The sequence below is a fragment of the Chaetodon auriga genome, chromosome 1, assembly GCF_051107435.1.
Source record: "Chaetodon auriga isolate fChaAug3 chromosome 1, fChaAug3.hap1, whole genome shotgun sequence".
Lineage (NCBI taxonomy): Eukaryota > Metazoa > Chordata > Actinopteri > Chaetodontiformes > Chaetodontidae > Chaetodon > Chaetodon auriga.
This window is the reverse complement of record NC_135074.1, coordinates 3,961,583-3,975,427: the sequence shown is the minus strand read 5'-3', so window position 1 is coordinate 3,975,427 and position 13,845 is coordinate 3,961,583.

The following is a 13,845-nucleotide window of genomic DNA, read 5'->3' as shown; positions in this document are numbered from 1 at the left end:
GCAGGAAAGGAAAGGCCCTGGCAGGATAAGTCAGGGGAAATAATATGAAATGCAAAGCATGGGCCCAGACCCATGCAAATAAGCAGGAACCTGCTCTGGAAGGGATGAGTTGATTGCTCAAACAGTTTGAGGGATTAACTGCACGTGAGAAATCAAAACTGCCACCAGAAATATTCTTTATACACCATGTACTTATTAGAGTAAATATACAACTAGAGAGCTACTGTGGTTTTTATCAAGTGTTACACAAACAGGAGGGAATAGTGCATTTGTTGAGGACTATTTCCAGCAGCAGATTAATCACATTTGGTGTTCTAGTGAGTGTTTCAGGCAGCAGGATCCTGTATGTGAGAATGAGTCTAAATAAAGTAGAGTGTTTGTATTCACAGTAATGAAAGGACATGTCAACAGCGTGGCACGCTAACATTTTTCTTTTTTTTTTTTTTTAATAGTTTGGACAATAGTGAAACTCTGTGTCTCAGAGAAAGAAGATATGTCAGGTTCAAGATACACACACAATATTTGTTAGTATGATTATTGTTGGCTTGGCTCTGTATGTGTGATTTGAAGACAAATATAGAATATAAAAAGACTTATCCTTTAAATAATGTCCAACTAATACTGCAACTTTGCTTCACAACCCCATGTTGGGAAAGTAAACTGTTTCCAACATTTAAACATTTGTTTGACAGCATTTTAAACTCTTTTTATACATTGTTTAACCATATTTACATTATCTGCATTTCATAACAGGAATGGTTCATAATAAAATGAAAGTGTCCGACAGGAATTCAAATTGTACAGAATTTCAAGTACTTGCATGTCAGTTGCTTTTGTTCCATTGATATTGGTACATCTCTGAAATGGCCACTGCATACTCTGATTTTTGATGAATATGCAAAATAATTACAATCAAAGTCATTCTTGGATGCACTTTGTTAGATTATGAACACGATCAATGCTGTGATGCTGGTGTTTTCATTTGTATGCTTTAATAGATTTTGAGCCCAAAATTAGGGTAACAGTTGCATACTCCACCCCTCTATTACCACTGAGCCATCCTAGACATGTTGTTAAGGTGGAAATATGAATTTCCACTGCACACAATGCATAAACAGTCCTCTTGCTGACTGAGCCTTAGGAGAGCACCCTGTCGTGGGAAAGTGGAGCCAGGTGACCTCTTCTTCTAGGCTTGGCTGCTCAGGCTAATTGGCACTGCACACCTTCTAATGAAGGTCAAGTCTCCTCCCATCAGCAGACTTCAAGGACAATTAGAATCACTACCTAGATGGCTACTTGCAAAATTATGTCTTTTGTTGAGAGCTTTTTATTTCTAGATAGCATTTCACAGAAAAGACACAGGGTCATTTATCATTCAGTTCAGCTACAGTTCTCAGCGAGAATGTAATGAAACTAAAGATAAAACAAGTGAAGCTAATGTGATCTCTGTGTGCTGGGGCATTATAGCATCAAATGGATACTGAATATCAAAGCAAACTAGGGGAATTATCAATAACATCAATTTACATAAAGACAGAATAGAGATCCATGTAGTCAAAGTCGAAGTGCAAGAGTGAAAATATATGATGTACAATAAGTATAACTCCATGCATTGAGATCATGCTGGGCTTTATGGAGTGCAAATTAACAACTGAAGAGAAAATTGAAACAAAAAAGGTGACATTATATTAAAAAAAGACATATAATGAAATATTAAGATGCTCAATAGCAGCCTGGACATTGCACCAGTGAGTGAATGGATCTCTACTTCATTGTCACTGACATTCTCCATCTCGCCCATTAGCTTCACCAATTGGTGTTTATTTTTTAAGAGCTTCTGTCTGTATCAGCCAAGTCAGTCACACCAGCCTAAACCTCTTTTAAAGATGTGCACATCTAAACCGCTTTAGCCTCACAGGTTTTAAAGTCTGACCCCACTGCCTCTTTAAAGTCAGACGCTAATCTACATGCTACCCTTAATCTCTCAATTTTAAGAACAGAAAAGTGATTTCTAGTTTTTCCAACCATTCAAAGCACTGGTGCCAGAGGCTACTATGCAAGGTGCCACCTGCTCATTGTGAGCAACAACCATTGACACACACTCAGACTCCGATGGCACAGCATTGGGACCACCACTGCTTCCTCCTCGACGGTTGATGAGACAGATGATCTATTAACCCAAATATAAAGATTCAGAAACAGTTATACTGAGTCTTTTTAACTTCAACAGATAGAAAAAAAAATTCCTGACTCTGGAGTTTTTGAACTCGGTCTTAGTGATCATTGTCCAATGGCTTGAGGTAGAAGTACCAGGATGAAATCTATGTCATGGTATGATAATTAGAAGAAATTTCAAAACATTTTGATAAGCAGGCCGTCTTGAATGATCTTCTGGGAAGTTAAATTCATGATAATGAAAAAATCCTGGATGTTGAATCAACTCTCAATCATTTTTAAAAGTCTTTTAACTCAGTAGTTGATAAGCATGCGCCTTTTAAAAATACAGTGTACAGAATAGATTAACTCTGAGGTTCTCAGCAAAAATTCCATCCTTAGTTGAAGAGATAACTTAAACCCGGGCTCTTGCCAGATGGACTGGGGACCCCAGTCACTGGCTTGCTTTTAAGGCCATGGCACACCAGTCAAACAGTCTCCAACAAACACAGAGAAACACAGATGTTTGTTTGGTGTGCCATGGCTGTCTGTCCTTGTTTAGAATTGTTTGGAGATGTTTGGTCAGATTCCACATGTTCAGTCCTTGTTTGTCCATGTTTGATGAAGTTTGGTCAGTTTGCCATGCTTTCAAACAAATTACTCCCACAGTATGCACATAGTATGCGTATCCATAGCAATGCAGCTTGCGCATGCCCAGTATTAGCGGTAAATTCCCTGGACCAGCTGTGTATTTGTTGTCATTGCTGTGTTGAGTGAGGTGATTCAGCTGAAATGGCTTGGTTTTGGACCTTGGAAAGACAGGAACTCTTTGTAGAGCTGTGGGAATCAAAAAAAGATCTGTATGATGCCTCATCTTAGTGCTTTCCCATCTGAAACAGCCGGATGAAAGCTGCTGCAGAGATTGCTGAAAACCTCTGGACCACTGCTGAGTGGGCTATCTTACATGAACTGTGAACTGTACAAGATTGTCGCAATCTGATTAAGGTAATGACAAAAATGCAAAAATGCTACAAATAATAACAGTTAACGTTCAAATGAAAGATTGGCTATGTGTTATGACCGAATAATATATTTAGTTAATGTGCTCAACTCTCTGGCTAGTTCTGTTCACTCTTCATGATATTGCTTTTTCTGTAACTCGGTCTGATACGTGTTTATGCTGATGATATTATTTTGTACTGTAATACTGGATGCCGCACTTTCTACTGTCAAATCCCTTCAGTGCTGCTTTCCTGAGTTTCACTCAATAACCATGACTCAACTCTTATTGCAGATTAATCTAAATTTCAGTTTATCGTACAGGAATAAATCATGTATTGCTCTGTATTGCAGAAAGAGACAACTTTCTGATCAGTCTTGGATATGGTGACATTTTATGCAGGCATACTTCAACTGTAACTCTTGCATGATTTTTTTTTTTTCTCTCTTTTTCACTGAACAAACTATATATTAACAGTGAGCAAAGAACAAAAGATTCTAATTCTACCATTGTGAATTTTCTAATTCTTAAATTGTGGTTGACAGTGTGTCAGGGAGGCTGATATAATAATATAATAATATGATAATATTTGAGGTTGTACTTTGATGTGGTGTTATACTGTCATATTTCTGATCATTCATATTCAGAAACATTGTGTACTAATAATATTTCATAGTTAGACATAGCTATAATAAACTGTGGTACAACACCAAAACATAGTACAGCCTCAAAAGTTGATTTGGAAAGACAAACAACTAATGTAGTAGTTTGGACCCAAAAGTATCTCAGCCAATGTCAAAAAATAAGAAATAAAGGAATGAAGGTGATAATGCTGTTAATTTGAAGGAATTAATTAACATATTCCATTAATTCAAGGTGCAAATGATTCATTCCAAATTGACTGAATCAAGGCTAAAAAATTATATTGTGGGAAGACAAGTGCACAGAAATAATGTCAATTAGGCCTTAAATTCATTAAATTTTGAAATTACACCGCAGAGTATTTTAAGTTTAAATCAAAACTAACAGCAAAGTTCTTGAATAGGACTCAGTCTTGCCTTATTTCATAATTTCTTGGACCTGGTCTGGAATCAAGCTCAGATATGACCACTAAAGAGCCTTGATCAAAAATATCACTGTTAGCTTGCCTTCTCTTTAAACTTAAAGTACTTTCCCATGACTGTCTGTTACATGTCTGGACTTTGAGTCACACTGCTGCTGTTAGAAACACACACATGCATGCACACGCACTTGCACACACACATGCACACACACGCACACACAGTGTGTTAAAGAGAGGGAGGGGAGGGGAAAAGGAGAGAACAATTCAGACTGGAAAAGATGGACAGATAGAGAAAAGAGGGAGAGAGAGAGAGAGAGAGAGAGAGAGAGAGAGAGAGAGAGAGAGGGAGGGAGAGTCTGAACCACTGAGATAACTCTGTCCAGGTGTTCAGAGCCAAACAAAGGCTCTTTTCAGGCCCTGATGAGAACGCACTCCTCCACTTGTTGCAAAATATACAGGATAGAAAAAAAGAGCACAACTGAGGCAGAAGCTTATATTCTGTCACTGTAGGCTACCAAAATATGGACCATGGGGAGACCTACCCAATTACATGAGCTTCATTGCTGCCAGTAAACAAGAGTATTAGCTGGGGGAGAAAAGAGCTGAGGTCAGAACTGTGAACACTGACAATAAGTGAATTGTGTTACATTGTAGTTGCAGTACATATCATTGTGTTGAAAGTTCTCCATGGTCAAGGTTTAGAAGATGATAAGCAGAAATCATCCCAGCAGGAAGAGTGAGTCATTGTTAATACACCTGCAGAACAGTTATCCTTGTCCAATTCCATTTATAGACAACTAATTTTTAACTGCAAGTATGTTTTGACATAATGCTGACTGCATTTCTACTAACATAATAATGTTAATTATCATATCTGGCAAGTCACAAAAGTGTTAATATGGATCGCATCAGTAAGATGTTCACTGACAATGTATTTATTTTTTTTGTTTTTCCTGTCAGAATAAGTGATTTTACAGTACAATACCTGTGCAGGTGACTATAGCATTATTCAACTTTTTATTGGCTCTGTTTAGGCACTCCCAGCAGCTCAGTTAAGTTTAGGGAAAGATGATGGTCTTGGTTTAATACAGAAAATGTCAAGAATGACTTGAACCACATGAAACAGTGTTATTGTTAACATGTAACCAAAACCACTATCTTTTCCTATCCCTACAAAGTGATCATATAGCCTAAATCACTCACAATGTGCACTCCAGACCCTCCCACCAACTCTAGTGTGGTAGATAAATGGTAATAAAATCTGTGAACATAATGAACATAATGGAATTTGGAAAAAAAAAATTGTATGTAATTTATGGAAGACATGGTTGAAACAGTGCATGACAATTCAATACGTAAAAAAAAAAAAAAGTAAAAAAATGTAATGTACTACAGTATTTAAAGCTGCAGTAGGTAAGATGGAGAAGAGAGCAGACTTAGCCTGAAAATTTGAACCAACACAAGTTCCACGTCACTCCCCCTCCCTCTCCGCTGCACGCATTCCCTGCCTCCAAGCCCCTCCTCCCTGCAGCGTCTGCGCGGCTGCCATGACAACCAGTCACGTTAGCATCGGAAACCAGCTAACTCTGCCCAGCCGCTACATCACAGTCGCTAACATACCGTACACACTGCGGAGTGTCACTGTAACAATCACCATATTAGCTTTATGGTTATTTGTTGTCTTAGCTGTATATGCTGTTGTTGGCAGCGGCGGTATGAGCAGTTTCTCCTTTGCGGGTGGCTGTTGCTCCGCCATAGCTTTCACTAGCCTCCTGATGCCGCTCACAGTGGGGTTTGACTGAGCGGCAGCCGGCAGCATGAGCAGAGGGAGGGGGCGGTTCGCTGCATGTGTGAGTAGTGATTGACAGATGTCAGACACTCCCTCAGATGCTACTCTGGCTCTGATTGGTTGTTTTGTGTCGGGCGCGGTGAATTCTTGCAAATGGAAGTAGGAGCAGTAGGTGGGACCAATGTTTCACAGATAACATGTTTCATGTGCTGCTGTCTGGGCATAGGGACAGTTTTAGCAAATATGACAAAAAATTACTTTTATACAAGTTACCTACTGCGGCTTTAATTGTAATACTGGCTAAATGAAACAACAGACTAATAATTGTATTCAGAAAATACTGTAAACATTATAATATCAAATGTACTTGACAAACTGAAAACGAGTGAGTCATCACATGATTTAGCATAAGTTTTATCTCAAAACATCTTATACACTTTATGCTTGTCTTTAAACACGATATAAATACCACATTTCATTTCCTTAAGACTATCTAAACCACATCCCTTTTTATGTTGAAGGTCAGAGGTCCATATCAGAGGACATCTTATTCCCATGATGAACACAACTTGACTGAGCACTCCTACAAATATTTTGTCCCCTTACAGTTTGTTTAATGTGTGTGCATAGTTGATCCACAACTATGCACTCTGTTTATCAGTCCACTTACTCAGTTTATCAGTCCATTCAACAACTAAAAGAGCAACCAGCTGAAACTCTCACATTTCTGACTTGTAGAATTAGACGGGATGCTAAACACAATCACGCACTTCCCACAGTCTTCACTGCACTGTAAGAACATCACACAACTTCATGTGCTTGCGGTGAATGTTGAGGAATTCAATCATATAAGCATGAAGTGTCACATCACTTTTGGAGGTTGTTTTGAATTAATGACAGAAAGACTTGACTGAACTGAACAAAATGTTGCTGTAGTAGTTCTTGAAACAAAACTCGTTTGTTGGGGTGGACAACTGTGGTCATTGTCTCGGCTTTCCTTTTGGCACTATATTTACCCAGGGTTTCATCAGTGGTGCTGGCCTTGACATCAACATCCATTCAACGTAGAGAGCTCCATGGGCTCAGCTTGCAGAGGGATATGTGTCTGCCTGGCGGCCCTCTGTCATCCTTCCCTGCCTAAGCTTACAGAAGTGAGATGGCAGTCTTTTGATGTCAGGAAGAGATTCTTACTCCTGGCTGTTTCTCACCAGTTCACATCAGTCCAGCCTCTTACCTGGTCTGTTGTAAGGAGTGAGAGAGTGCTTTGTATTTTCAGATCAGAGCAATTTGCAAGTTCATTCATGAACAGTGTTAAACAAAAGGAGCTTAGATTTAGAGTCTCTCATCACCGCTTCTAATGGGCAGTAGATCAACTTCCCTACTTGATGGCATCTCAATTATTTAACTGCACAGTTGGGGAAGAAAGTTTAGACTTGATTTTCTAGGAAATTGCAGGTTAAAGTGAAAGATCTACTGACATCCAGCTGCAGAGAAAATTCCATGTCACACTGAAAAGATTTCTGTGGACAGATGTTTGATTTTCACAATTCAATAGAACACAACAACAGGAAGGAACCATCACTATCATTGTGCATGTTGTGCAGATCAGATTTAAAAAAAAAAAAAAATGAAGAAAAAAAGACTGCACAGAGGTAGCTTCAACAACTCCACACTTCTCGCTCAAAGAAAAGGACATTGTTACATTTACAACACTAAGAGTACATCCAAGTGTCATGTTCAGATCCCCCATCATGAAGAACTTACCAGTGCTCTTATTTGTACTTGGAGTGAGAAGCGTTCATGGAGGAGTCTTGACACTCTGCACAGACACTGAAAACAGTAGATATTGACCACAAAAATTCTGGTATGTACATGTTGAAACCCAAGTTGAACCGATGAGAGATGTCATCAGCTCAATGTTGTGGATACACTGATGTGAATAACAGAAAGAGTGGAAGGCTTTCCTCTCTTTTCAGTGTTATGTCAACATGTACCACTGCCACTCCAGAAGATCCTCAGTGCCACCTCCAGTCAGCTGATGTGCTTGTTGAATGTTTTCCAAGGTAATCTTCTCCTCGTGAAGATTTTTTTTTTTTTTTTATCACCACCCACATTACAGGAGGCCATTGTGTCACATGGATAATACAGTCCAGTGAATCATGTTAAGTCCCCACGAACATGACAGGGCTGTGATACAATTTAAGAAGTAGTGGCCACTCATGCTAGGCAGCTCCTGTCTGTTTAAAAACTGCTTAAGAAGTGTCCTGTTCTTTTTACATGCATGAATCATAGCTGTTCCCCTCAGATCAGGAAAATAGAAGATCCTTACAGGGGATCAAAGGAACACCTATGCAGGACTCTCTGCTACTGTCAGGCACTTTTAATGGAGGGAGGGTTATGTTTCCAAATTTCCTGCAGTATCCTAATGTTTCACTTCCCCTGAAAACAACAGTTTTGGTCTTTCTGTAAACATATGAATCCTTTTTTTGCTCAACTTAAAAAAAAAAAAATGGAAAAACTGATTTACCATGTTATTGAGACTGTGTGGTTTGTCGATTCGAACATCTCCAGTTCCCCATTTTGTCCGTTTTAGGGACAAAACATTGTGTTCTATTTTTCAAAAATAGACAAACTGGCCTCAGTTTTTGTCAATAGAGAATAATCACTTCTACAAATGATAGTCCGCCAGAAATGAATAGAAATATAACTATAAAATTCAATACTTTCTCTTACTGACACTGAAGGAATGAATGTCCCTAAATTTTAGTCACTGACGATACCAAACAAAACACACGTACACACACACGACGCAATATTATGGTTAACTTCAGGTTTTCTGTTAAAACCAGACTTAAACTAGTCAAGTCACCTTTCTGCCGTGTACTCTGTCTACCTTTCTGCCCAGTGTGTGTTGCAGAGGTGGGTTGCTGAGATGAAAGGCAGTCTGGTAGATAGTGTGTCACAGTGCAGACATAGCCAACATCCCTGCTCTGGACTGAAGAATGTAGCAGCTTTGTCAGTGGATGCAAAAGCTCCACTCTAATGTGCAGGATTGAATGACAGAACAATGTTTACATCTCCCTTTTGCCCTGGAGGCGGTGGTGTTGGGGGGGGAGGTTGGGGTGGTTGGTACTGGGAAATAAGAAGGACTGTTAGTTTCCATTCACACTGCAGAACATGATGCCCATCTATTTCATCTTATATCTAGTTTATTTGCTGGAGGACATTCGTATCAGAGTTTCTCTTCGTGGTAACAAATGAAAGCACTGCTGATATCTTGGCAGATTAACAGTGGCAAAAATCCACAGATTCTGGTTGGCTGGCAGGTGTGTCTTAGAATTGTCAAAGTGGAATCTTGTTGGTTCAAAGAGCACAGATAAAGCTGTGTAAAACAATTATACATTGAACATCCAAACCTGTGGCCTGTGATACATGTAAAGTATGTTGTCATCTCAGACTTCTAGTAAATGGAGCTGACAGTAAAAACATTTTGATATGTAGCAGACATGCAAGATTCCTTTTACCATTGGAATATGGAAAAAAATAATGGAAGTGGAAAGGTGATGGTGGAGAAGGAGAATCACAGAACCTAGTGTGGACAGATGTGTGATCAACCAAATGTTGCAGTTTTGGTGATCAGAATCCCCTATTCTGTACGTGGAGATGGCCATGGTCTCAGTAATGACCAGTCACATTAGGTCACTTCATCCCCTGTTTAAAAACAGCAAATTGGCATGAAAGTGTCAAGGCCAGCTTTTGTAGACAAACCTTTTTTCTCCTGGAGATTCAGAGTAGTAAGGAACAAATGTCTCTATTAATATACAACCCATTCAGCTGATTAAACAGAGCCTCAAATATGTACAGCTCTAAATCTGATCACGCAGCATCTTAAATATATAGTCTACAGCACCCCAAATGCAGATATCTGAAAATTGATCACGTTGTTGAATTATAACGTGAATGATTTGCTCAAATATAATATGCTCTCCACAGTGTCCTGTCCAATCCCGCTCTGTTCTGCCACCATTTGTATTTGACTTGACTGCTTAATCCTCTCAAAAATGCCAAAATGTTGATGTTTAGGGTAGTTTTCAGTTTTGATATCACGTTAGTGTTGCTCACTTGTACACACACACACACACACACACACACACACACACACACACACACACACACACACACACAGGCACACACACACACACACACACACACACACACACATACACACACACACACACACAGGCACACACACACACACACACACACACACACACACACACACACACACACACCACACAGGCACACACACACACACACACACACACACACATACACACACACACACTTGGGGTTGTGTTCCTCTGCAGAGAAATGCAATGCTTTAATGGCAGTGCCACAGAGGACATATCTCCTGTTCTCTTGTTGCAGAGAAATTCTCAGAGGCTGCTTGTACACAGTACACAGCTCCAGTGAAAGTGTTGGATACATCGGATTGAATCAATACACTCTATTGTGTGGAAACTCAGAGCAGTTCTGTAAGAGACTCCCACAGCATTTAGGATAGCTGGCCTGCTCTCCTCTGCTGTTCAGGGAAGCATGAGTGGATCCTGGATTAGTGCACACAGTGACTTCTGTCTGCACACAGTCATCTCTCTCTACCTGTTCCTCTTTTTGTTTGGAAAGGGATCAGTAAAACCTTAAAATCTGTTTTGGAGCCATCATGCCAATCTATCCGCCCCCAAAATCTAGTCAGTCCAGTATTAAGGTACAGGTGCTTCACCCATTTTGAGCAGTTTTAGAGTAGCTCACGTGATGCTATCATAGCTGTGGACAACTTTGCAAGCAAAATTTAGGGAATCTGAAGTATTTCATAGTTGTGTGCACACTGTGCAAGTAAGGCCTGGTACAGTGTATATGATACAGTCACAGTTTGCCAAATTTTTAAGATTTGAGACAAGAAGTGTTCAGTCAGCACACATCGAAGCCCATCGCAACAGGTCATCTAGTCTGAGCACTTGTGAGCCTTGTTGCAAGCTGCCTCAGATGCTACAATGGTTTTCCAACATGTTTGATTTTAAACAAGAATCCTACTTCCAACTGTTGTTAAGTCCTAGTTACACATTTAAATGTTGTAAATTTCACACTTACATCTCAAACATCTATTTATGAAAATTTTCAAACAAATCCCTAGTTGTTTCAACCTAGATGTTTCCTGACCTTCTGTATTGTGAGTGGTGCCAGAAATGTTCTGCTGGGGATAAGAGATACCTATCTAGGATCATTAATTACCCAGCAACTGCAGCTGCAAGTGTAGCTCTATGCCATCAAGCCTTTCCTTCTGTTTTAGATAGACACAAATACTTTTCCACATGCCCAAAGGGATATGGGGTATGGCTAAAAATGAATTAGAGGTGGAATGGCTGTATTTGCATAAACAGGGGAAAGTAAAATAATATCCAGCAGCCATTTTATTTTCATCTTTATCACTATCATTTTTTTAAATATTGAGAAACAAAAGCCTGGCTCTTTACATCAGCAAATGGGGATTTTGGATTTACTCAAAGTAAAAAAAAAAATGGCTGCAATACATAATCTCCTTTTACCCTATTGACATGTATAGGGTTCTTAAATACAGCTGTAGTTAAGTGTGTAATTGGCAGGAAAGTGTACAATGGAATTATGGGGTCTTACTAATAAGAAACATCTTAAACAACCACAATAAATAGAATAATTACACACATCCACAATTTAATGCCAATAATGTCATTATTTTAACTAAAGCTGAAGTTTGATTAAGGTCAGAGTCTTAGAATGTAAAGATCAGATCAAGAAGGTACCCTTGTGTTACGCCATCAGTTATTACAAGGAGGACTGATGTTAGAGCATTTATAGAAATGGTCTATGTTTTTTCAGACAAAGATGAAGGAAGAAACTGTCCTCAAATGACAGATTTTTGTCATTGGTATAAATTGTCAATACAAGGCCCTTCATGAATACTGATGAATACAAAAATTGGGGCGCTTGTGACTGATGTGGATGTCAGGAACAAATGTCAGTTGGCCTCAGCACTGGAGTCTCCAACAAAAGAAAGTTTATTGAGTGACAAAATGTACAGAAACATGCTTCAAATGTTGTCCATAGGCTGTCATAGCAGCATTCATATCATAACAGTCATATGTAAAGGTTTTCAGTTTGTGGTGGAGTTTGGAAATAAAACCAGTCCTGGGTAATGTTTTTTTAGTGCACTGCAGTGCTCAGCAGTAAATTTCTGTTCATCCATAAAAGTGAAAATCGTGGTGGCAAAACAGCTTCAGAAAGTAAAACTTCAAAAATGAGCTGGATTAAATCAACACCTTTCACACTTTAAAAAAAAAGGTGCATTTTTACAAAAGTAGGATTTATCATTTGACTGTCCTGTTTCTCAGTGCTTCTGGTCAATGTGTGAATGGCGCAGCTGTCCTCTGCCAGTAAATGGGAAACATGTTACACATGAAATATGTTCAGGTAAATGAATTGCTGAAATGTAACAATGTGACACCATCAAAATTCCTTCCATTGATTTATGATGTTGGACAAAAAACAATTATACGTCCAAAATTGGAACAACAGTAAAGAGCTAATCAGCTGCAATAAAGAGCAATTAGTATTTACTTAAAGAGAGGAGAAAAGAAAGCATCAAGAGCTCTTAATGTGAACAAAGATGAGAATGGAAGAGGAATGAAGAGAACAGAAGCAAAGTTTAAATTGGCTCTACTGGAACAGAAATGTTAAGTAATTTCTTCCACACTGTGCTGAAACTGTCTTCTCTCATGCATAAGAGGCATTCAGCTTGATTTGGCACCCCTCCTGAAGGTCCTCGAAGTCTATGTATAAACTCATTTGTACAATAGAAATGTATTAGTTCCTTCTTAACAAAAGATATTCTGCACTTTCGCAGTGAATGCAGTGTACAACCCTGCTTCCAACAAGCAGGAAGGCTGAACATATTGTAGATAGAAGCAGAATGCACTGATTTGCAAATCAACCTATATTCAATTGAATATAGAACAAAGACAAGATATTTAATGTACAAATGTCACTCTGAATTTGATGCCTGTATGCTCATATGCTAATTAAATTTCAGAAAAAGTTTTTCAGTCTAAGACCATCTAATGGTACCAAGAAACTATGGTGTTCATTACACCTGAAAATACAAAATACAAAAAAAACAAAAAAACAATATTAGACAATTTGCCCCTCTTTAACCCATTCACACACAAACACACGCACAGGGATGATATCTGGCCCATCAAACAGGAGCAATTTGAGTTTCAGTGTCTTGCTCAAAGAGTGATTATATTATTATTACCATGGCTGTGTTTTAGGTCTGTTGGGAAACTCTTTAAATTCACCACATCATAGTTGACCTGGTAACTTGGATATTAACAGAGGACTTGAGAGAAGACCTTGACTGGTTTTGGGAAAAGGTCTATGTAAGCAGTAAACTGAGGATATATGATAAGAGATAAAGCGTGGGGAGCCATGAGGGAAAGCAGCCTGCCATAGCAGATCAGGTTGAGAAACCCAAACGCAAACATGCCGTACAAGCTAAACTAATAATAAGCTAAACTAATAATAATCTAGTGTAACTGTAAAATGCTGAAAAGTGAAACAGAAACCAAAATGAAAATATCACAAATAACAAAGAACCAGTTTTATTTGGGGAAAACTGAACACTTCCACTGTGCGACGCCATGAACATTTACACTGAAAATTGGTTGACCGAAGAGTGTGAGGGTTGTGAAAAGAGAAAAAAAAAAACATGTGGATGTGTGGGTAGAGATTTTCATAATTGCTTAG